This window comes from Nothobranchius furzeri, chromosome 8 (genome assembly GCF_043380555.1).
Source record: "Nothobranchius furzeri strain GRZ-AD chromosome 8, NfurGRZ-RIMD1, whole genome shotgun sequence".
In the NCBI taxonomy this organism is placed as follows: Eukaryota; Metazoa; Chordata; class Actinopteri; order Cyprinodontiformes; family Nothobranchiidae; genus Nothobranchius; species Nothobranchius furzeri.
Genome location: NC_091748.1, coordinates 66,554,966 through 66,577,264, shown reverse-complemented (window position 1 = coordinate 66,577,264; position 22,299 = coordinate 66,554,966). Strand labels below are relative to the sequence as shown.

General features: G+C 42.7%; 1 long non-coding RNA gene across 1 annotated transcript; it reads right to left on the bottom strand.

The window, feature by feature from the left end:
* Positions 1-1,583: 1,583 nt before the first annotated feature.
* Positions 1,584-2,775, bottom strand: LOC139071462 (uncharacterized). The gene is made up of 3 exons (XR_011521342.1): positions 2,646-2,775; positions 2,503-2,574; positions 1,584-1,799 (listed from the first exon to the last, which is right to left on the bottom strand). It is a non-coding gene; the product is annotated as an uncharacterized lncRNA (long non-coding RNA).
* Between the last annotated feature and the right edge of the window lie 19,524 nt (positions 2,776-22,299).

The following is a 22,299-nucleotide window of genomic DNA, read 5'->3' as shown; positions in this document are numbered from 1 at the left end:
CGGTTAGACTTAGTCACGTGTTTGTCCTCTTCTACTCTGAGCATTAGAAGTAAGTCAGGAAATGATGGGGGTTTGTTTTTCCTCTGCTCAAGCTGCAGACTAGTAATAATACTGTTATCCCAACAGCCTCTGCAGAATTGTTTGAGCAGTTGTCGATCTGAGTCACTGGCAACCATGCCACCTCTTTTCACTACTTTATTCAGGGCTATTTGTAAACGTTGTAAGTACTCGGATGGCTTTTCTCCTGGATTTTGATTGGTGTTTAAAAATTTTGCGAAAAGTTCATCTCCATCGTCGACTGTTTCAAATGCTGAATCGAGGAGGCATATGTATTCGTGAGGAGTTGAATTTGGCCCAAGGTGTCTTACAATGTTAGCAGCGGGTGGGGCAAGGCTCTCAATAATCTTTCTGACTTTTTGCTGGTTAGATACATTGGGATCAGCAAGGTAAAATGCAACATTGCTGCGCCATGTGTCATAATCAGATTCAGGATAGGGACATGGAATTTTTCCTGAAAAAGGTCGAAGTTTGACATGCCCATGTGAAGGTGAGTCTGGATTGTTTATAACATGCTCCACGACTACCCTTTGGACTTCTGGAGTAACGAGCTGTTCAGAAGTCAAATGTACTGTCCGTTTCCTAGGAGAAGCAGATGCTCCTGCGCTTGTAGTGGACAGCGGCATGTTGTTAAAAGGTAGGTTGTTTGAAATGTCATCACCTCTAGAAAGAAGGCTTTCATTTATGTCCTGTCCTAGTAAAGCTACATTGTTAGAGGGCTGTGGTTCTTGAACTGCAGCTGAGTCACTTATGACCCCAGGATTAGTAGTAGACTTTTGGATTCGAGCTAGCTCCTCTAGCAAGACGTCTTCAAAACTAACACCACCACGTTTAGCCATACTTTGAAGCTCAGTGAGGTAGTAACTAGTAAGGCTAGAACCTCTGCCCGTAGTATACCATTTCGACAACAACTCAATGTGATGGAAAACATTGGGATCGCTGCTGGGTCTATCACATGGTAAAGTATCCAGTAAGAATTCAATGGGTTCACCTGATTTGAATTCGACAATGGCAGAATCTTTAAATAGTACATCGTGACTGGTTACTTTAACAACCCTTTCTACAGAACCAATCTGTGCTAAATACTCAAGTACCTCATTGTCTAGCACAGCACCAGTAATAGGTTTCACTAAAACAGAGTTGGGCACTTTAATGTTTTGTGTTTCAATAACTTCCATTCTCGATGGTGGTTACTTTCAAAAGGTTACAGGTGAAGCAATAAACCAGTTGCTCAGAATGTTCAGAAATATTTATATTTCCTACTTGGCTCCTGGCTGGCTCGCCAAGATTTGTGTAGCACCTATAGAGGGGACTAGTTTTAGTCAGGTACTAGACATCTACTAGGCTCTATCTACAAAGAGAATTAGGAAAACCATCCGAAAGTTGAACAACGGTGATTTATTGCTTCCACCCAGCATATAAAAAAAATAAATAAAATAAAAAGAGAATGTGTGGTTACAATATTTTTAAAATCAAATACAATACCCAAAATAAGAGAGCTCTTTTTCCCCAAAAAAATAAAAATAAATATAGATGTTGATCTTTAGGATTCAGTTCTTGAGCAACGTTGCTACCCGGGTAGTGTTTGTGTCTTATCTGTAGATCTGTATGGATTTTTCCAGTTCGTGAAGGTTCCTCTGCGAAAGGATGTCTCGGCTGGCCACACCGTTTACACCTGTCCGCAGTCCATCTGGGCTCGGCTCGCCATCACGTCAAGAATGCAGAGTCACTATAAAACCAATCTACATAGAATGCAGAAAGTAAATCATTCTGTTCATTTTTCTATCCCTATGAGACCTCAGATCTAACTTAAAAGAGCATCACTAGTAGTTATCCAACGGTTTAGGAAAACCTTATCAAAACAACTGAAATGCTTAGCTTTAACTTCAAACTGTAATTTGTGTACAGTTTTCCTGCTGTTTAGCAGCAACCTTATGTTAAACATAAATTAATTGAACATCTTATGACTTAATCATATTTATATGATATAACTGCAATATTCATCACTTTTAAAACAATTTTTTATCTTTTTAATCCTTGTAACCTGGTAGATTAAATTAATTGCTTATCAACTTTGTACAAACATTTATTTACTAAAACCAACAGTATAGCCTAACTTAACACGGCTCACAATTAACCGTTGCCGTTCTAACAAATGAATCAGTTGGTATGCAGAGAGCACGAGCCCTCTTGCTACAGTGCTAATTACTCCATTGTAAAAGACTGGAACTAGCGGTAGCCACTAGTGCTAGCATTAGCGTTAGCATTTCTTTTAAACAAATCTCTCACACGTTACGATGATGTGGAGTACATCAAAGCATTTAAAAGATTGGGACAGTGTCCATAAAACTCCCGATTGGTTTTATTTTAAATAAAAGTCAGTAATTTATGCCAAAATAACACATTAGCCGAAAGCTAAGGCAGGCCAACTAACTTTTCACTCACCGGGATCTCCACAAGCTAGCTCTCAACAAACGGTTACTCCCGTTGCTCACAGATGACTCACAAGGTTCCAGCCTGTTCACAGTATATTATAAATAAAATATCCAATAATATTGATTCATACATCACTATTTTCTGCTACTTACTCGCTCCGTTCAGTGCACAGCCACGCATATGCTTGGAGGCGAAAAGTGAGTATGTTGCACGTCTATAGCTCAGGTTTCAGAAGGTGTAACCTGCACCCTGGTGGGCATTTGTGGTATTACAGTTCAGACAACATAAACAGGTTTAGTAGCCCAATACTTCTCATGGGTTACACAGACATTTGTATGATTCAGCTCTCAGAGATCACCGCGATCAACTTGTTGTTAATAATTCTTGGAGAGAAATAGCTCGCACTGTCGGAAAAGACGAGGACGCTGTTATAAATGCTGGAATGCCATGTTGTAAACAGTAATTTTTACTTCTACTATGGTGTAGTGTTGGATGCATGCTGTAGAGCTCCATGCTGCCCCCCACAGTTTGGGAGAATATTGGTTCACCGCAGAGACAAGCCGCATGAACCATAATCGCTGCAAGTTGTGAAGCGCGTTCCATCCGCGAGCCGCATCACCGCGCGGAAAGTGAATGCATCAAGCATAAACCAAGCTTTATTAGCCCTCTGGAGGCAGGCGTTGTAGATTAGCAACGTTAAAACCTACCTACCTGGTTACTCCACATACGTATTTCATGAGCATTTTTTTAACTCAGACGTACCCATGAAGGACTTAGTTGTTCCTCCTTTTGTTAAAACTTATTTTGAGCCTGAGAGGGTTCAGCTCGACTCGGACGATGTCCAGGGAAACTAGGTATGGAGGGATCCTCCCCATGAGGAGGGCAGCTATAGAAGCGCTAATGTCTCGAATGTAGTCAGACAGCCAAGTGGTCAGAATCTAAATTTGAGCATAATCGACTGAGACGAAGGAACAGAGTGCATTCACCGTGGAAGTAGTTTTATGTAACATGTCGCTGTGCGTGTTGAGGAATACCATGTCCAGAGATGCCTAGCAGCTTTAACGCACGCCGTTGGTGAAGCGCCAACTTACGCAGGGAAGGGAATTCCCTGTTGAGCTTGGCGACATGACCTTGAACAGTGTTGATCTTGATGGAGTTGACGGATGAGAAGCCCAAATTAAAAAGAGAACCAGTGGTATTAGCAAGTGAGAGAAACTCAGGGAGGAAACACTTCTGTACTTCTGATGAAACATCTAAATGAATATCAGGTAATGGACACCTGTCAGTCTGGTTTTAGACAACAGCACAGCACTGAAACTGCTCACGTTCGGGTGTTTAATGACATTTTTCTGGCTTTAGATTCAGGTTTCCATGTGGTTCTGGTACTTTTGGATCTATCTGCAGCATTCGACACGATCGATCATGACATTTTGATCACAAGACTTCACACTTGGGCTGGCATTTCAGGCACAGCCCTGGATTGGTTTAGGTCTTACTTTTGTAACAGGTCTGCTAGGGTCATGTTGGACGGCTGTTCATCAGAGTCACAGCCTCTACGTTGGGGTGTCCCACAAGGTTCAATTCTCGGCCCGTTACTGTTCAACCTCTATATACTGCTCTTAGGAGCCATTTTCAGAAAGCATGCTGTCTCATACCATCTTTACGCTGACGACTGTCAAATCTACTTTTCATTTAAGCCAACTCAATCAACGAAAGTTCTGTCTGATTGTATCCTTGAGGTCAAGCAATGGCTAGCTGACAACTTCCTCCATCTTAATGACTCCAAAACTGACTTAATCGTTTTCAGTCCTAACAGTACCACGGCGACTCATCAACCTGACCTCAACTATCTCTCACCTAATGTATCCTCTGTAATCTCCAACCTTGGAGTAAAAATGGACCAGGCTCTGAAGATGGATGCCCAGGTCAATAACACAGTTAAATCATGTTTTTACCAACTAAGACGCATCTCGAAACTAAAGCACATCCTGAGTGTACGTCTTCTGAAATCGGTGGTCCACACTTTTATCACTTCAAGGCTGGATTACTCCAACTCCTGCTTATACAGCATCAGTAAAGCAGCTCTTTCTAGACTTCAGCTGGTCCAGAATTCAGCAGCTAGGTTGCTGACTGGAGCTGACAGAAGACAACACATTTCTCCAATTCTGAAATCTCTCCACTGGTTGCCCGTGCAGTTCAGGATAAACTTCAAAATTATGCTTCTGACTTACAAATCCTTGAACCATCAAGCTCCTCCATATCTGTGTGAACTTGTCCATTACTACAACCCGCCGCGTGCTCTCAGGTCTGAAGATAAGCTCCTCCTAGCTGTTCCGAATGCTCGTTTAAAAAGCCGTGGAGAAAGGGCTTTCTCTGTCTGTGCACCGAAGCTGTGGAACACATTACCACTGCTAGTGAGGCAAGCACCAGCAGCTAGCATTTTTAAATCACGCCTGAAAACTCACTACTTCAACCTAGCGTATACCACATAATTATGAACCTCACTTACATCTGCACTGTTTAAAAATGGACTCCACAATTATCGACTTCCGTACTATTGAGGTTCTTTTTAAAATGTTTTTTCTAATTTTTATTCACCCTGTGTCTTATTGATTTTTAGCTGTTATTTTTGGGAATTTTGTTGTATTTCCTTTTTATCTTTTATCTGTGTTCGACATGTTTATATAACGCCTGTTTAACTAACCAACATTTTTAGTGTACAGCGCCTTGTCTGGTTGTAATGCCTTGTGAATGCGCTTTATCAATAAAATTGGATTGGATTGGATTGGATTGGATTGGTACCTGGAGTGGGCTTCAAGGGACACAAATGCAGAATCAGATCTTGGCCTTGGGGCAGGTCTGTGGCCCGTGCATTTATTGCGCCGTGAAAACCGTTCAAGGCGAGGGCGGCCTTCACCTGAGCGAGACGATTCCCTCCTGGAGGAGTACTGAGAACCCCCCTTGTCTTTAAAAGAGACTCAGTATTGACCACGAGCAGGTGACTTTTGGTACCCGTCACCTGCTGGTGGAGAGCTCTGAGCTTTGGTGAAACCTTGGGACCTATTATTGGGGAAACCCTGGGGCTTAAATGGCTTATTGGACTTCTGGCCCTGTGAGATTGCTCCAGGCCGTAAGTGTTGAGTGGAACGGTTGTGACCTTTATGAGTCCCAGGCTCAGGTGTCCCTTCAAGATGCAGCGTGGAGGGAGCAGGCCCCACTGCCAGGACTGAAGTGCTGTTGGGGCACGTACCAGTTGTTTTAGTCCTCCAGAAGATATTACCTGCCATTTTTCTGAGCTCCCTCGTGAAGGTGAGCTCAATAGGTAGGCTGTACTGAGCATGTAACTTCTCAAGGAAAAGTTATGTGAAATTCAACGCCATTTGTGCCGAGTCTACGCACCCTTTGTGTTGAAGGTTCCCGTGCGATCCAGGGGGTCAAGAGTTCGAGGTGGTCACTGCCGGTCGAGTGGACCTCTGGCAACCCGCAAGAGTTGCAGAGCGACTGTGACCTTGGTCAAAAGAGAGAATGGTTCCAAATGCTCTCTCACCCGATCGGCCTAGTCGAGAGGCGGCCGGAGAACTGGCTGGATCAGGAAGTGTTCTAACCTTTATTAACTTTACTGTTGACACATTTTGACAAATAGGAAATCGACAGGTTTAAAGGGCATTACCAAAGACCTCAGAGAATCCCTCCTTCACTCAGATACTTAGAGGTTAACTCCTAGTGTGAAGTGAAAATGTTATTACACATTACTGTGAAGTGAATGTTAAAATATTAATAGTAATATAGAGATGTTATTGTGTTCATACTGACAGATTAAATTACTAGAATCAACAATTACTGATCTGGTGTAGTTTAAGATCTGAAATGAATCATTACAGAAAAAATATTCATTTCAACCCATCATTGATTAATGCACACATTATTTATACACTTTGGTTTTAAACATCTTGTTCATTCAGCATAATATGATTATATGGAGTTTTAAAGTCGTTTATGTCAAGAAAGATAAGCTTCATTCAGAGAGTAAAAGTCTTGTCTTCTGCATGAGGCCTTGGGTTTCCAGCTAAGATAAGGAGCTAGGAGAAGGGCTTATTATGGCTCCTTTATTCAGGAACAAGGTCTTTGAGCTGTGCTTTTCTGGTTTGAAGACCACACAGATAGGTTGTGGCACACCAGTTCATCTTGCCGTATTGGCACCACGGCGTCAGATTGACCCGTATGAAGAAGTCGTTTGGGCATGTGAGTTAAAAGTAAACTTATGGTCATTTAGAGGAAATACTTGGCCTTTTGGTATGCTACACTGGAAAAAAGCATTTTTTAATGATTATTTCTGATTAAAATTGATCACTCTAAGTTCATCATGCAGGCTAAACATGAGAATAGTCTCCCACACCTACTTCCTGCTTTAGCTTCTGATAGAAAATAGACGGTTAAATTCTAGGGTTTGAAAAGCCGGACAGATCTACATCACACAGTCACTTAACATTCATGGACTCACCCATCTTGACTCGTGATTGGGAAGGGTGTTGTTAGTGTAGCATCTAGGAGACCACAGAGAACGTCTCTGTTAGCAGAAGCTAATTGTTAGAATTAGCAACTCCACCACACAGCAGAACTCTTTCTGGCTTGTGTTATTGGTGGTGATAAAACTGCAATGTAGCAAAGCAAGCAGAGTCAGTGGTAAAGTTGTGTTGCTGTTATCCAATCAGAGGTGACATGTCCAAATATCAGGAAATAACACTCCGAATCCTGCCGTCTGAAGCTCAACTCTGATGTGGCTCAATTCTAGTTCCTGAAAATGGTGCGTCAGAGCTATTTCCCCCAGAGAAGGACTTACAAGGCAATCATTCCCACTAGAGACCACTGAAAATGTTTTGATTAAACCAGTGATCCACACCTTTAAGATGATCATTTTCATTACATTACTTGTTAAATTAATATTAGTGTTTGCTATTATTTTTGTGCTAAACATCCAATAATTGTTGGCTTTTTGCGATAAATACTAAAGATTATAAAAGAAGATAAACTAAAGAGCAAAGCTCCAATATTTACTTCACCAAATATGTAACATTTCACTTGTTATTTCACAGCTTCTGAGTTGCAGGACTCGGTGGCGGAACACAATTTTCCCTGCTTTGATAGGAAACGCACTTGGAAATAAAAAAGTTGCAGGGCACAGCAGGAATGGTGAAGGACAGAGGGCAACAGATGGACAACTTAGAAAACCTCCAGTGGAGGAAAAGGGGTTCGCCCGTAGCCCTGATGTGTTTGTGATCCTGAGAGAGACGGTGTGGAGCTGTGAACCAGACTTTGGCACTGGCTTTAGATCCTCTTCAATCCCCGTTTCCTGCCTTCTGCAATATTCATTTAAAAAAAGAGAAGAAGAAAAAAACAGTTGATCACAAAAAGGGGATCAAGGCTACCTGTGAGGTGGAGGGGAGAGGGAAAACCATCCTGGTCGTAGGAGAGAGAGCTAAATCAGGTCACCATTTGATGACAGTAAATATGAAAAAAAGCAGCTGAAAAGCTCTGGTTAGGAGGAGGAGAAAGAGTGGAGGGCAAGTAAAGGGGGTGAAGAAGAGCGAGGAAAAATGCAATGTGACACTATCTGGCCTGGGTGTGCTATGGGACAGAATCAAAGGCACCTTTGAGGAGCCAGAAGACGACACAGAAAGTGCTACAAGAGTGGTGTCCATGATTACAAGAAATGGAGAAACCTTTGAGCTCGTGCTCATAAAAGCCTACCCCAGGCCTTCTCCCATAGCTCTGCTCGACTAACGCTGATGATACAGAAAGTGAAAAGGACGAAGAGAGAGGAAGAAAGTCTCTAATGATGGCGGGGTCCGGATACTACAGAAGCAGCACACTTTTCTATTCATTTTAATCACTATTCAAAATCATTAGCCCAAATGTGCAAGCACCCGTGTTCACTGGGCCGTGAGCTGAGAGGGAGACTGAGAGGGGCAGACACCAATTACAACTCAGCATGAGAGCCTGTTTTGGAGGACTTTTGGTTAGATGGTCCAAGACTTGACAGAATAGAAAATGAAGAGAGGACGTTTTACTGTCTCTCAATAAATACAAAAAAGAACAAGAAGAACCTTTGAAACAAGTTTTGCAAAACGCATCACAAAGTCCCAAAGTCTTTGTGCGCTAAAATCTAAACACGGGACAAAGTTAGTCAGGGGCCAACTCGACTAACACAGAACAGTCAGAAAACCTCCAGAACAATAACGACCAACTAAATTCATTAGAAAGGAAAAGCCTGAACACTGCAAGAGTCAAAGTTGAGTCACTTTCAGACTCCAAGTGTCTACGTGTCTGTTTACTGAGAACGGGAGGAACACATTAAGGTATCTGATGAAACTCAGCGTAGCTTATTGCTTTTCCCAGCATTCACTCTGTGCTGCCAGGTCACAATTTAGATTGTAATTAACTGAGTAAATGTTCAACACTACAAAAACATAAATAAAAGGCAGAAAATTGTTCATCCATTTTTGTCCGCTTGTCCGGAGTCGGGTGGCTGGGGCAGTAGCCTCTTCCCAGCCACTTGGGCCAGCTCCTCCAGGGGAATCCCAAAGCGTCCCCCGGCCAGTCAAGAGACATGTTGCCTCCAGCGTGTCCTGGGTCTGGCCCAGAAAACCCCACCAGAGACGCGTCCAGGAGGCGTCCCAATTAGATGCTTGAGCCACTTCAACTGGTTACTCTCAATGTGGAGGAGCGGCGGGTCATAAAATCACTTATATGCATATCAGGGGTGTAACGGTAAAATCCAGGTTCGACACACACCTTGGTTTTAATTTCACGTTTCCATTCATTTTCTGCAGTGAGGGAACAGTTTGAGTATGTTTGGTTTTCTCAGCTGCAACTGAAAAACCAGACTGAACAATTGAAGCATAAAAATAGACCGGGTCCTCTGAAGGATGCAGCCCTGACTTTGGACACAGCCGTATGATTTTAGCTAAAATGCAAGACAGTTACTCGGTGCTCCCCTGTCCCGTACCAACAAATCTGACCACAAGTACTGATACACCCCTAAGAAATATATACAGTGTCTCAGTGTGTGTTTCCAGAGTGAAGAAAGCAAGAATTAAACAAGTTTAAGGCAAATTCAGAAGTCTACTAAGACAATGCAATACCACCAATCCGTAACGCTGCTTGCTCATTATTTACAGCTTTTCTGGACATTTTTCACTTTCAGATGTTTTACAGAATCATGATTATTTTGCCGTAGAAGTAAACAGCACAGCATAATTAGCCCTGGTTAAACATGAGGCCAGGGTTGATTTACTCTCTAACTGTGCTAATAAGATGGTGTAATTCTGTTTTAGTGAGAGTAGATTTCACCCCTTTATTAAACACATCCGTGTAACCACCTGACCTTCCATGGATGAGTCCCATTAATACCACACTATTCTTTCTCTGACTGAATGCACACCTGCATGTTAGGATCCCTCCTCTATAATGTCGTTGGCAAGGCTGTTCCGTGTTGAGAAAAGAGCTCAAGCACAAACAGGTGTCATCCCCCCTCCACACACACTCCTTCTCTCTGCATCTCCCTTCCTCTTGTCCTTCCCACGTCCTCCACGTCATGCTCCACTATGCTCCGCTGCTCCGCTGTGCTTTTGATACAAGCTGGCACGTGGCTAAAAGCCCTGGCCACTTCTCCGCTCTTTTGTCCAACCCTCTCTGCTGCGGGGCTGACGGCTCTCTTGTGGCACGGGGCTTTTTGTTGCAGGTCTGTCACTTCAGCAGGTGCCGCGCTGCAAAGGTTGGAGCCAGCCAGCCCGCGCTGCTTTGTTAGCGCAAAACACCATTTGATGTGCTCGTTTCATCAGCCAAAGATGGCAGCTAAGGAGGATGCTAATAAACACTTGAAAAACAAAAACATTCTACTCAAGCTTGTAAAAGATAAACTCCAATTTCAATGATAAAAGAAGAGTGACAGACAGCCATGGTACCAGTCGAAAGGAGACCTCCAGCCATGGTTCTCTCTTTCTCTCCCTGCACCTATTACCAGGCAAAGCTAATTCATCCTGTCAATCACAGAGAACAAACACGCCGTATTGACAAACTGCTGACTGTATGAGGAAAGACAAAATCCTGTGTAAAGTATGCAAAAACAGAGCTGCATTTAAGGCAGCTGTATGATCCCCGAGGAGCCAGCTAAGTGTGTCAATGAGCAGGCTGTGTGAAGAACACCCCCCAACCCAACACACACACACACACACACACACACACACACACCAGGCATCTAGGAGAAGGGACCCTGGGGGTTTGAGTTGTGCTTGCACACTTTCCCTACATTCACAACCTTTCAAAATGCCATATCACCATCAATTAAAAAAGAAACTGAAAACTTAATGTGATGAAGACGAAGCAGTTCAAGAGAATTTAACTTAAGTTGGTCTGTGGAAGTGGAAATAACGTCAAAACTTCTCAGGATCTTTACTAAACTAATGAAAAGTCTGCATAAATAAAAACAACTACTGGTTCAGACAAATGCCAATGTTAAAACACATTTGTACCCAATTTGTCCCCGTTTACGGAGATAAGGAGGGGTCTTCTTTCTTTGAGTTCCCCTGTCCATTTGGGCTGTTACTCAAAATCCCAATAGCTCTAACAGGATTGCCTTAAAGGGGTGGTTTACTCTTTTAATCAATGCATTTGCAGCGGTCTCTTGTATGAAACAATGCCTTACAGGCAGTACTCAGGGTTCAAAAAAGCCCACAAACCCCTGGCTCAGCAGGACCAAGTCTGCAACAACAGAGCTGTGCTTCAAACGAGAGGATTTGGAGTCTTATTTCCTGATATTTAGATGTCTTGCCTCGGTTTGGATAAAAGCAACGAGACTACCACTTACTGCTCAGGGACATGGATGTTTTATCTCCACACATAACAAGCTTGAAGGGGCTTCTGCCGCATGAACGAGTAGCTAATGCTAGCGGTTAGCTTCTGTTGAAAGAGACGTTCTTCGCTGATTACGGACACTAAACCAACAACAGCCTTTCCCGTTGTGAGTCAAGATGGGTTAGTCCCGCTGACGTCGTTAGGTCCGTTTTAGGGGGGCTTCAGCCCCCCTAAAATAATCACAAGCCCCCCTATCATTTTGAGTTTTTTTAGGGCTGGGACTTTAACGCGTTATTATGATTAATTAGAAAAAAAATGACACGTTAAAAAAATTCCACGCATTTAATCGCAGCTTGCATTTCGAGCACGGCGGAACCTTTGTCATTGCACGACTTCCTCGTAGACAGAATATCACTGACGCACACAACAACGCACAGTGCTAATGGCTACTAACGGAATAAAAACAGAAAGAAGTTGCCTTGCTTGGACTGATGCAGGATTTAGGAAACCCGTCTGCCTCTTTTCTTAACTTGAAAAAAACGAACTTCCAGACAACAACGGAGTCCGTGTCGCGGACATTTTTCAGAGATCATCTCTGCTGCTGCAGCTGCCCGGTGGCACAGGAAACTTTACAAAAGTTGCGGTAAGCTATATTTTTAACATTTACGTAACATCTGTGCAGCGCTGAAAGCACCAGACAGAATAATTCTTTGCCCTAACAGTAGTTTATGAAAGTAGTCAGACAAACGAGAGGCACCTGGCTGCCGCTGACCGCGGTCTGCCGCCGGGAGAACGCTCCGTGTTCTCACTACTCTGTAAACAATCACAAACAACGTGTCTTAAAGTTGAAAACAGAAGTTTAAGTTCTTTTCTGATGATTTTCTAAACAAATCTGTCGGGGAGTTATACGTTTCTGAGACGAGTCTCTGTCTAAACATCACATGCATTACTATCATTAAGCAGCGAGGTGTGTTGAAGCTGTCATCAGCTAAGGGGCGGATGCTTAAGTGCATCAGGGGCAGCGAGGAACGAGAAAATTGTGATCAGGCTGGAGATCACACCAGATTCACTGCAGCAGGCGTGAATCTGCGGGTCTGCAGCATCCCCTTCTTAACGTGACATCAGGATTCCCATGTAAGGAAGGTCCGCTCACCTGTTCGTCAGATCATTATTTCCTCGCCATGATCTTTTATCTTCCCATCAACCTCCAGTCATCCAACTGGAACCAGTTAGTGTTCCTGATCATTCTCAGAATATGTCACGCCTGTGTTAAAAGTTAGTACATTTAAGTCCTAGATCATATTTGTGCCTGTTCTACTGTCATTTTGAAGGATTATTATTTATGTGTGTGTTTTTACTACATTATGAGTAGAAATGCTAATAAAAACTCCCAATTATACAAACAAGTGAAACTGGAAAAATTAGAATCTGGTGCAAAGTCAAATTTATTTCAGTCATTCAACTACACAGAGAGACTATTTAAAGGCTCAGGAACCCTTTGCAGGTGTTTTCTATTTGTAATTATAAATTTTAGTTGATTTGGGTCTTGTTTCAAATCACACAGTGACATTTGATTAATTAAAATGCATTTTTTATTAAAAGCTTTAGTTTTACAGTAATAACTATGTCTAATGTTTAATTCTCTATTTCATAATTTTAATTAAGTTTTGCTTTGAGAGCACATTTTCCTGAACGATTACAATGCAATTAATTTAGATTAATTAATTACAAAGCCTCTAATTAATTAGATTAAAAATTTTAATCAAGTCCCAGCCCTCATTTTTATTTATTTTATACTGTTATTTTGTCTTGTAATTGTTAATTACATACTCCTTTATTCCATATCATATCAGTGTTATTCATATATCAAAACTGTCAACTGCACACTCATTTGGCAGAATAAAAGTTTGACAATTATTCATTTGTTCTTTGTCATATTTCAGTAACATTTATAATTAAGCAAGTTGTAATTAAACAAATGACTGCAACATTTCCCCATGTTAAGTGCAGTAGACTGAAATGAATAGCTTTATTTGGAAATATAACAAAACTAATTTTTAATGGACTTATATAAAATCTTTCTTCAACATAGACCCCACTAATGAACTGATTAAGTGTTATTATTTATAAAAAGAAGAGAGAAAATGCACAAAGGTAGGAAAGGAAAAGAAATTGATAAAATGATAGGTTTTGTTAAATGTTCTTCAGATAATGAATTAATTGACAAAGTTTTTGCAGGATGTGAAAAAAATGTTCAAGGTCAAGCTCCTGGGGCTAAGCCCCCCCCCTATATCTCAATCCTAGTGACGTCCATGGTTAGTCCAATTCCCAGTGTGACAGATCTGTGGGGATTCTCAAATCCTAGAATTTCACCTTCTATTATTTGTCAGAAGCTAATGCAGGAGATAGGTGTAGGAGACTATTTTCATATTCAGCCTGCATGAAAAAGTCAGAGTGACCGATAATCAGAAATAATCATTAAAAATTGTTTTTTCAGGTAACCGCACCTTTAACGATGATGAAATAGCATTAGCATGGCTACCTACCGGATGCATAAGAGATGCTTTTTCTCGCAGCAGGATGATTATGTTCTTGTACAAACGTTGGAGTTTCGCTGCTCTTTTACGTTTTACTTGGAACATATTATTTTAGTTTTTCTTTTACAGAATCCCAAGTCCATTTACATTTAGAGTTCCACATAACAACATAATGAAGATCCCAAGGTTTTAGGTTGCTAAAGAGCCCTGTGGCAACCACTCACAGTCTTTCACAAAGCAGACCACAGCACTGCACAGCAAAGCAGAGGTTCCTGCCCTCCAGGACCAACAAGGGCTTTGTTTGTTAGCCATGTCGATGACTGACCACCAAATTAGTTTCCTCACCTCTGGCGCCAGGATATTTGATGTGACACTCTGCACCACAGGGCTGTGGCTCTGTTTGTCTGCAAGACCAGGGGACCGATATTTAGAAACGACATATATTTTTTTTAATGGGTACAAACGAGGACAGTTCGCTTCCAAAATAAACAAATAGATAAATAAAGCAACACTGTGTTCATTTACAGCTGAAAATTGTGTTAAGTCAAGGAGGAAAAGCAAAAACAAATTTTAAATACAACTTTTTAACCAAAATGATCAAAGATGGATTATTTAGTTACCATGAAGGCCCCCTTCTGTCCAGAGAATGTAAAATCTTATCACCACCTTCTGACTGATATCTGTTGTCTGGAGACTTGCTTTTCAGTCAGATTTCATATTTATGAAGCAACAATAAATAAAAACATCTGGTGAACGCAGCCTATTTCTCCTTAAACACAGAACCAATCTCTCTTCACTGAAGGCAGGTTTTCCTTTTTTCCTGAATAGCTTGATGTGTTTTCACAAAAATTTGTCTAAGAGGAAATGACAAGTGCAAGATGTCAAAATCATTAGTAATGTGAGACTAGCAGTTCCCAGGCATGTCTCGTTACATAGCGGACTGCTGGAGGGGAGGTCTGAGGTCTTATGTGAGCGCAGTTTGATAACCAAGACTTATAATGGATGCTCTGTGATGGACTAAGGATAGAACCTTAATCATCTTCTCAAACCTTTTTAGTAATGGTCAAATCTAGAAGTCTCAAACTAAAACTAAAACAAAGTGGTGGTCTGCATCTCTCTGTAACACATTCAAACATGAAAACAGAAGTAGATGCACACAGGAGTTCATGTAACTAGAAGTCTGTTAGCTCAAGGGAACATGGCTCCTCAAAAATCATGTTCTGGTCTGATTCTTGTTCAGCTTCAGTCTGCTGTGGCTTTTAGTGCATGCAGATTCAGAGCACTCCAGATAGGTCAAAGGTCAAATGTGGTACTGATGCGTCATGCAAATGTATGAATTCAGCTGCAATGTTGTCATACCATCAAAGTCCCATCGGTCGTCAAACATACTGGTGTGTGGTGGAATTTGTCCTCCGCATTTGACCCATCCCAGTGGGGAGCGGTGAGCTGCAGCAGTGGCTGCGTTATTTGGTAGTTCAACCCCTCAAAGCTGAGCATCAAGCAGGGAGGAATACCAAGAAATGATGACTCCTTATTATTAAAAAATATCTTGTTTGTTTTTAAATATGATTAGTCACTTGCATATGCACGCTGAAGTGAAACATCTCTTCAAACCTTACCAGCTGTATTAGCCACAGAAAGAAAACAGATCGGAAAATGAGTGAGTCAGAAATGGCTAGTCCTTCTGTCACCAAACAAATTAGCCTTTGTGGTCTAGCTAATCTCGGCTTGCGACTGCAGAAGGTTGTTGTTAATTTAGCGGCCAGGAGCGAGCAGAGCGCGTCTCGGCTAGTAGAAGCTAACCATTAGCATTGGTAACTCCACAACATGGCAGAACACGTTTGAGGCTTGTTATTTATGGGGATAAAGCATCAAAGTTGCACTTTTTTTACCTAAAGAAAGAAGAACTATTGTAGGTAACAGAAGAGTTGTGTTGCTGACAGCCAATCAGAGGTAAGACATTTGCAAAACATAAATATTATTGAGTAACGCCGGGGACACACCGGCCGCGGAAGCGCCGCAAAGCGCTGAGAAGCGAATTGCTCACGAAATTCGGCCGCTGCTTGCCTCTCCTCAGTTCAGATCAGACGCGCCCCAGTCGAGGCGCGCCTCGGCTCAGCTGTAGTTTTTCTTTTAAACACTTGGTGTCCTCCATTTCCTCTCTGCCTTTTCTCAGCTCTTTTCCTCTATGTTTGTGTGTGTGTGTGTGTGTGCGTGCGTGCGTGCGTGTGTGTGTGTGTGTGTGTGTGTGTGTGTGTGTGTGTGTGTGTGTGTGTGTGTGTGTGTGTGTGTGTGTGTGTGTGTGTGTGTGTGTGTGTGTACCTATGGTATGAGTTGTTTCTGCCAGTTGAATCTCTTGGAACCCGCTCCAATTCTGCAGCTGTATCCTAGCAGTTTCTTCCGAAATGGGTACGTAAATAACCATGTTTTTCGGGGTCGTACAGCTCCTTGTGTTTCTCAACTTTAAGCGCCTCGTGATTTTTATCTTGAGAGGCGCTGTAGAAATGATATTTTCTTCTTCTTCTTCTTCTTCAACTTCCATAATTAATTTAAAGTCATCCATCTTAACTGCTTGCCTCAGACTTTCTGCCTCTCTGTCCTGTTTGCTCCAGTGAAAAGACACCCAAAACCACACACCCCTTCACGTGGTCACACACGCACACAAGTTCGATGTGTGTGTATGTGTGTGTGTTCGTGTGGTTTTTCTGCAGTGTCTGATTACGAACACATTTGACTATTGTGGAATTTTATTTTGAAATGCTTTATTTTGTTAACTTTACCGGCCTGCCTCTTATGTCTAGGTTTGACTTCCTGCCAGAATTGACACGATTCACCCGCGGCTCGCAAAAAAACAAAGCCGACGCCGAAATGATCACTGCACGGCGCGGGCTGGAGCGCCGGCGTGAGGCGATTTGCAGTGCTTCGGCGGCCCATGTGGTCTATAGAATAGCTTAACAAGGGCGCCGAATGAAGGCGGTCCCATTTTCGCTGCGCTTCCGCGGCTGGTGTGTCCCCAGCGTCTGACTCCAAATTCTGTCACTTTCTGCCCCCACTCCTCTGACAAATATCTACCTTCTATAACAGGAATGCTAGAGCTTTGTTACCCACAGAAAACGACTCACGAGACGTTCAGATATCACAGCAGATTTACTAAAAAAATTTGTGAATGAGACCTTTAAAGCGACGATGTGTATTTTCCCTGGTGATAATGGGCAGTACATACGTGAATCATTGCAAGCAAGCAGTATTGTTATGTTCGAGTAAGACCTTACTAACGGATGCTCATTAGGGTCAAAAATACTTGGGAGCACAACTTCCAGCAAAATGACATGCACATCCCTTTCCTCGCTGGCAACAAGTGAAGAGGTAAATGTGTAAAACAACAAGGTTTATGAATGGTGAAGGATTAAACGGTTTGTCCTCACAGGCTCATGTAGAAGGAAACATGGTGTTGTCCAGAGAATTAGCCCGCTCCCATGTATTTTATGGCGCTTACACATTAGTGTTGGCACGGTCAGGGTTTGGTTGGGCTGGATGGTGTGAGTTCAGTCTCCAGCGGGCGGTGTAGTGTTCACATATGAATCCGAGGGACTTCTCAGGAATGCGGAAATCCCCGAGCCCGTTGGCGGTATGTAATACATGCGGGAAAGTCTGCGGTGTCCTCCATCATAAGGTAAAGACAGGTGGGCATGAGCTGTGTTGCTTTTGGAGACCCGGAACCACATAATTTTATTAATTTGCTGTGTGTGTCATAATCTTGTGCCACACACACACTGATTTCTCCCCTGAGCAGCTGTCTGCTCGCCAGGGCAAAAGCTTTGATGCGGAGAACAGGCACAAGCTCTCTCTCGCGCACACACACAGCTATTCTCTTCTAGAAGGTCTGAGAAAAAGAGTCGCCTCGGCACCGAAAACGCAAATCTGACCTGTGTGTGAAACCAAATTCTGGTGCCGTTCGGTACCTTTTGGGGCCGTGCCGACGTTAACGTGTAAGCACCAAAAGATCCCATTTTTATGGTATATGATACGAAGCCGCCAATATTTTTCAACTGTGCATCATTTAATTCATTTTTAACAACATTTCAATGGATGCTTTCATAGATTAACAGTAAAAACTACACATTGTCTCTTTAAACTTCTTCCAGTGGCACAATCCTGTTTAGGTTCACTTTCTATTAAAACAGTGTGATGACAAATGCAAATGTGCAAAGCAAAAGCGGAGTTTTGATTCAAATATTTTCTTTTAGGGGAATCTAAAAAAGTAAGAATGATGAAAACTTGAAATATTTCAGAAAATCCACATTGTTAATCTCAAGACCCGAATGTGTTGTAATCTCTGTGCATAAAGTAGATAAATGAAGGTTATTCTTTTGCTCACTACTCCGATGAGGACTAAAGTGAACCAACTGCCTCCAAAATACATCCATCCATCCATCCATCCATCCATTGCCTGAACACGCTTGTCTGTGTGGGGTTGCTGGGGTGCTGGTGCCTATCTCCAGCGGTCAACGGGTAATCAGGCAGGGTACACCCTGGACAGAGAGCCAGTCCATCGCAGGGCAACACAGAGACACACAGGACAAGCAATCATGCACACACACACACACACACACACACACACACACCTAAGGACAATTGAGACAGACCAATTAACCTAACAGTCATGTTTTTGGACAGTGGGAGGAAGCCGGAGAGAACCCACGCATGCACAGGGAGAACGTGCAAACTCCATGCAGAAGGATGCCAGGCCGGGAAGCGAACCCAGGACCTTCTTGCTGCAAGGCAACAGCTCTAACCACTGTGCCACTGCGCAGCCCCCCCAAAATACACTAATACACAAATTAAAAAAGAAACATAAACCAACATGAGCACAACACACACAACAGAGTCATGCACAAACACACACACACACACACACACACACAAGAAGTTCAATGTTTATTTTTATTCCTCAGACACTCCTTCTTTGCATGAGTGCATTACCCAGCACACTGTCAGAGCATGCCAGTGTGTGAGCGAGTATGTGTGTAGCTGACGATCAGAGAATAACGTTAGCCCTAAGGGGTCGCACCTCTTTCCATTCCTGCCCTCCTCCCTATTCGCTCCTCTCTACTCGGTGCCTGCAGGGATTTCTTTTTTCAGTTCAGAAGAGATGTCAGACCTGTTCCACCATCCCGAACGCACAGGCTGGACTCTGCCCTACATTCACCAAACATCTGTGAATCTCACCCAATCAACCTCGTTTAAAGATCTCAAGGTCATGTGAGGTTTAACGGGTCAGAAACAGATCAAAACATCCTAAATGCTTTCTCTTTTTATTTTTATCACCATTTGCCCAGTAGGGTCCTATAGTTAAAGTTAAGCCTGTATCAAGGAGAGTCTGTTATAGCACAAATGCAACAATCATAAGATAACAAGGCTTTTACTCAACTACAGATTTACCTCCAGTTTTTGATTGAGACCAATCCATCTGCTTAAACTAAAAACAGTCCACTAAAGGACTGGTATACCTGTTTATTCAATACATTTACAGGGTTCTCTAGAGTAAATCAATGCCTTATGAGTCATTTTAAAAAAAGCTATGATGCTCCTGTTCTGAGATGCAGAAATTTGCTGGTGCAGAGGTGGGCTGAAAACAGCAGGATTACTCATTCATTAGTGACATGCGCACACCTCACTTTCTGATTGGTTGTTTAGTAGTCGCAGCTTCGGTGGCTAGCAGGTAGTAACTCACAGACACATTTAATGTAACCAATATACACACAATTAAAAAAGTAAAAGGCTCGTAATATATTTATATTGAAACTTATATGTTTAAAATACAACGTTACCTCACATGCCACATGCCGCAGTCATGTGACATGACTGCATGGTGGCGCAGTGGTTAGCACTGTTGCCTCGCAGCACGAAGGTCGCAGGTTCAAAAGCTCGCCTTTCTGCGTGGAGTTGCGTGTTCTCCCCATGCATGCGTGGGTTTTCTCCGGGTACTCCGGTTTCCCCCACAGATCACAACATGCCCTATAGGTTAAAAAATGATTGTAAGTCGCGTTGGGTAAAAGCGTCTGCTAAGCACATCAACATGTGATGTCAGTTTTCCTTGACCAAGGAAGGACAATGTCCTCGTAAGCAAGGCACCTGGTCTGCCAGACACCTTGACATTGACAAACACCCACTATCACCAAGACACTCTCCGCTCTCTCTCCTCGCTGCAAAAAAAAAACTTTAAAAAGACTTCCTGTGGGCATGAGCGAGCCAAGATGGGCGAGGCCATGAATGCAAATTCACAGTGTGACACAGATAAGTGGGGATTTTCAAATCCTAGTATTTCACCATTTATTTTCTATCAGAAGCTAATGCAGGTGATAGGTTTAGGAGAGTGTTTTTCATGCTCGGCATGAAAAACACCCAATGACCGATTATAATCAGAAATAATTGTTTAAAAATGTTTCAGTCAATCACACCTTTGAAATAAACCAGGAGCACATTTTCCTGTTGCGTTACATACCTCATCAGCCTAAGTCACGTTTTGTCTGATTGGACTGATGCAGCCAATGAATGCCAAAGGACAAAAAATATGAAATATTGAATTTGTATCAAAGTTATGCAGATTCAAAAATACATCTAACCTATTGCTTATAGAAAAAATAGGATTGCAAGAAATTAAGTAAAAATGTCTCATGCGTGAAGCCGCTTTGGAAAATTTATGATATAGAAAATAAAAAAGTATTATTTAAAACTGAAAATCTATTATTCATTTTAGGATCATATTCAGAAAATGAACACATCAGTTACTGAAATAGCAGAGAAATGCAGATGCAAGGAAAGTGAGAGAAGCACCCAACAGGGGTTGAAAGAAACTAAACCAGAGAGGTCTTCCCTGCCACTTGCACACACTGGAATATTAATATTTATGAGACTTCCTGTCCCCCCTCCCCCCTCCCTCCCTCTGTTTTTCCCTCAGACGATTTGAACATGAAAAACTTGAAAAGCGCAAATTCCAGGAGTTGCGTATCACAGTTTGACCTGAAGCCACACAGCAGACACCACCCATGACAGACTCGCTGTTCAAAGCAGACGGAGCTTCTTTCATCAGGGGATCCTGGTGTTTTTTTTACAGTGTGACACCACCAGCCCATGCCATCTGCCTGTTTGGAAAATCAGAACTTCAAGATGTGCTTCCTGCTTGTGCGTTGTTTTTAGGTGGTCTTCACAATCCAAGGCCCAGCGTCATGCGAGCTTTTGCTGCTAAGCTTCTTGCTGACTCCTGTTTAGCAGTGTGGCACAATGTTAAATATTCACCATTAAACTGTCAAACCAGAACTGTTTAGGAACCAAGCCAGGAATTCACAGAACTACAGCATCAGATTCTTACCTCTGTAAACACAGCCCCACCAAATCAGTCCGGTTTTCCGAGCCAATCCAGAATCAGGTGAACCTACTTCCATCCTCAAGCAACAAGGCTCCTTCTTCAAAGACAAACCAGTGGTGAAACACTTAGGAACACACTACAGGTTACACTTTACTATATTATAAATACCATCCATTAAAAATAAACACAGACTGTACTCAAAAGACATCCCCATCACCTGGTTCAGGTCTCAGCTTCCATTAAACATAAAACATTTTTATTTAGAGCCCCAATACCAAACTGGCAAAGGTCTATCATCTTCGGCTTGGCAGGACTTCTGACAGCCAGCCGGCAGCGCCATACAGGCCTAACCCCTGCTGCTCGGGGGAGTCGGGCTGCCTGCCTCCCTGACACTGGGCCAGGATGGGCAGGAGGGAGGAGGCTGAGGGGAGGCCCCAGGTAGGCATGACCCCCAGTAGAGGCAAGCCAAGAATGGGGGGAACCGAATTTGAGTCACAAGAAGAAGCTGAAGACTGACTGAAGGAAGAAGTATGGGAAAGGGGCGGGGGTACTGGTAAGCAACAACAGTACGGAGTCAGAGATGAAAAGCAGTAACGGGAGGGAGGGGGAGACAGAGATGTGTGGTATGGAAATGGAGACAAAGTGAGACAAGGGGGCTCGAGGGCAAGCTGGGCAGCGTTAGATGACGGGAGCGTCTTGTTATGACTCTTCTTGCTTCTTTACGCCCCCAAGCCTCGACCACAGCCTCAAAGCCCTTGGCCAAACCTAGAGACAAGGGAGACCACAGAAAAGTGCTGTGAGTCAGGGTACAAGCACGGAGGAAGGGGGCAACACACGAAAGATGTTTTCCATGTTTTACAAATGAGGTGCGGAGGAAAAGAAAAGATCAAAAATGAAAGAATACGGATTTCATCATCGTGTTTTTATGCCATCCATCAAAATATGTTTGAAGTGATTCATATACCAAAACAAATCTAATATTCATATTGTGAGAGTTGACTTTACCACCATTTTCATAACAAACTGTGCTGCTCACATGTGACAAAG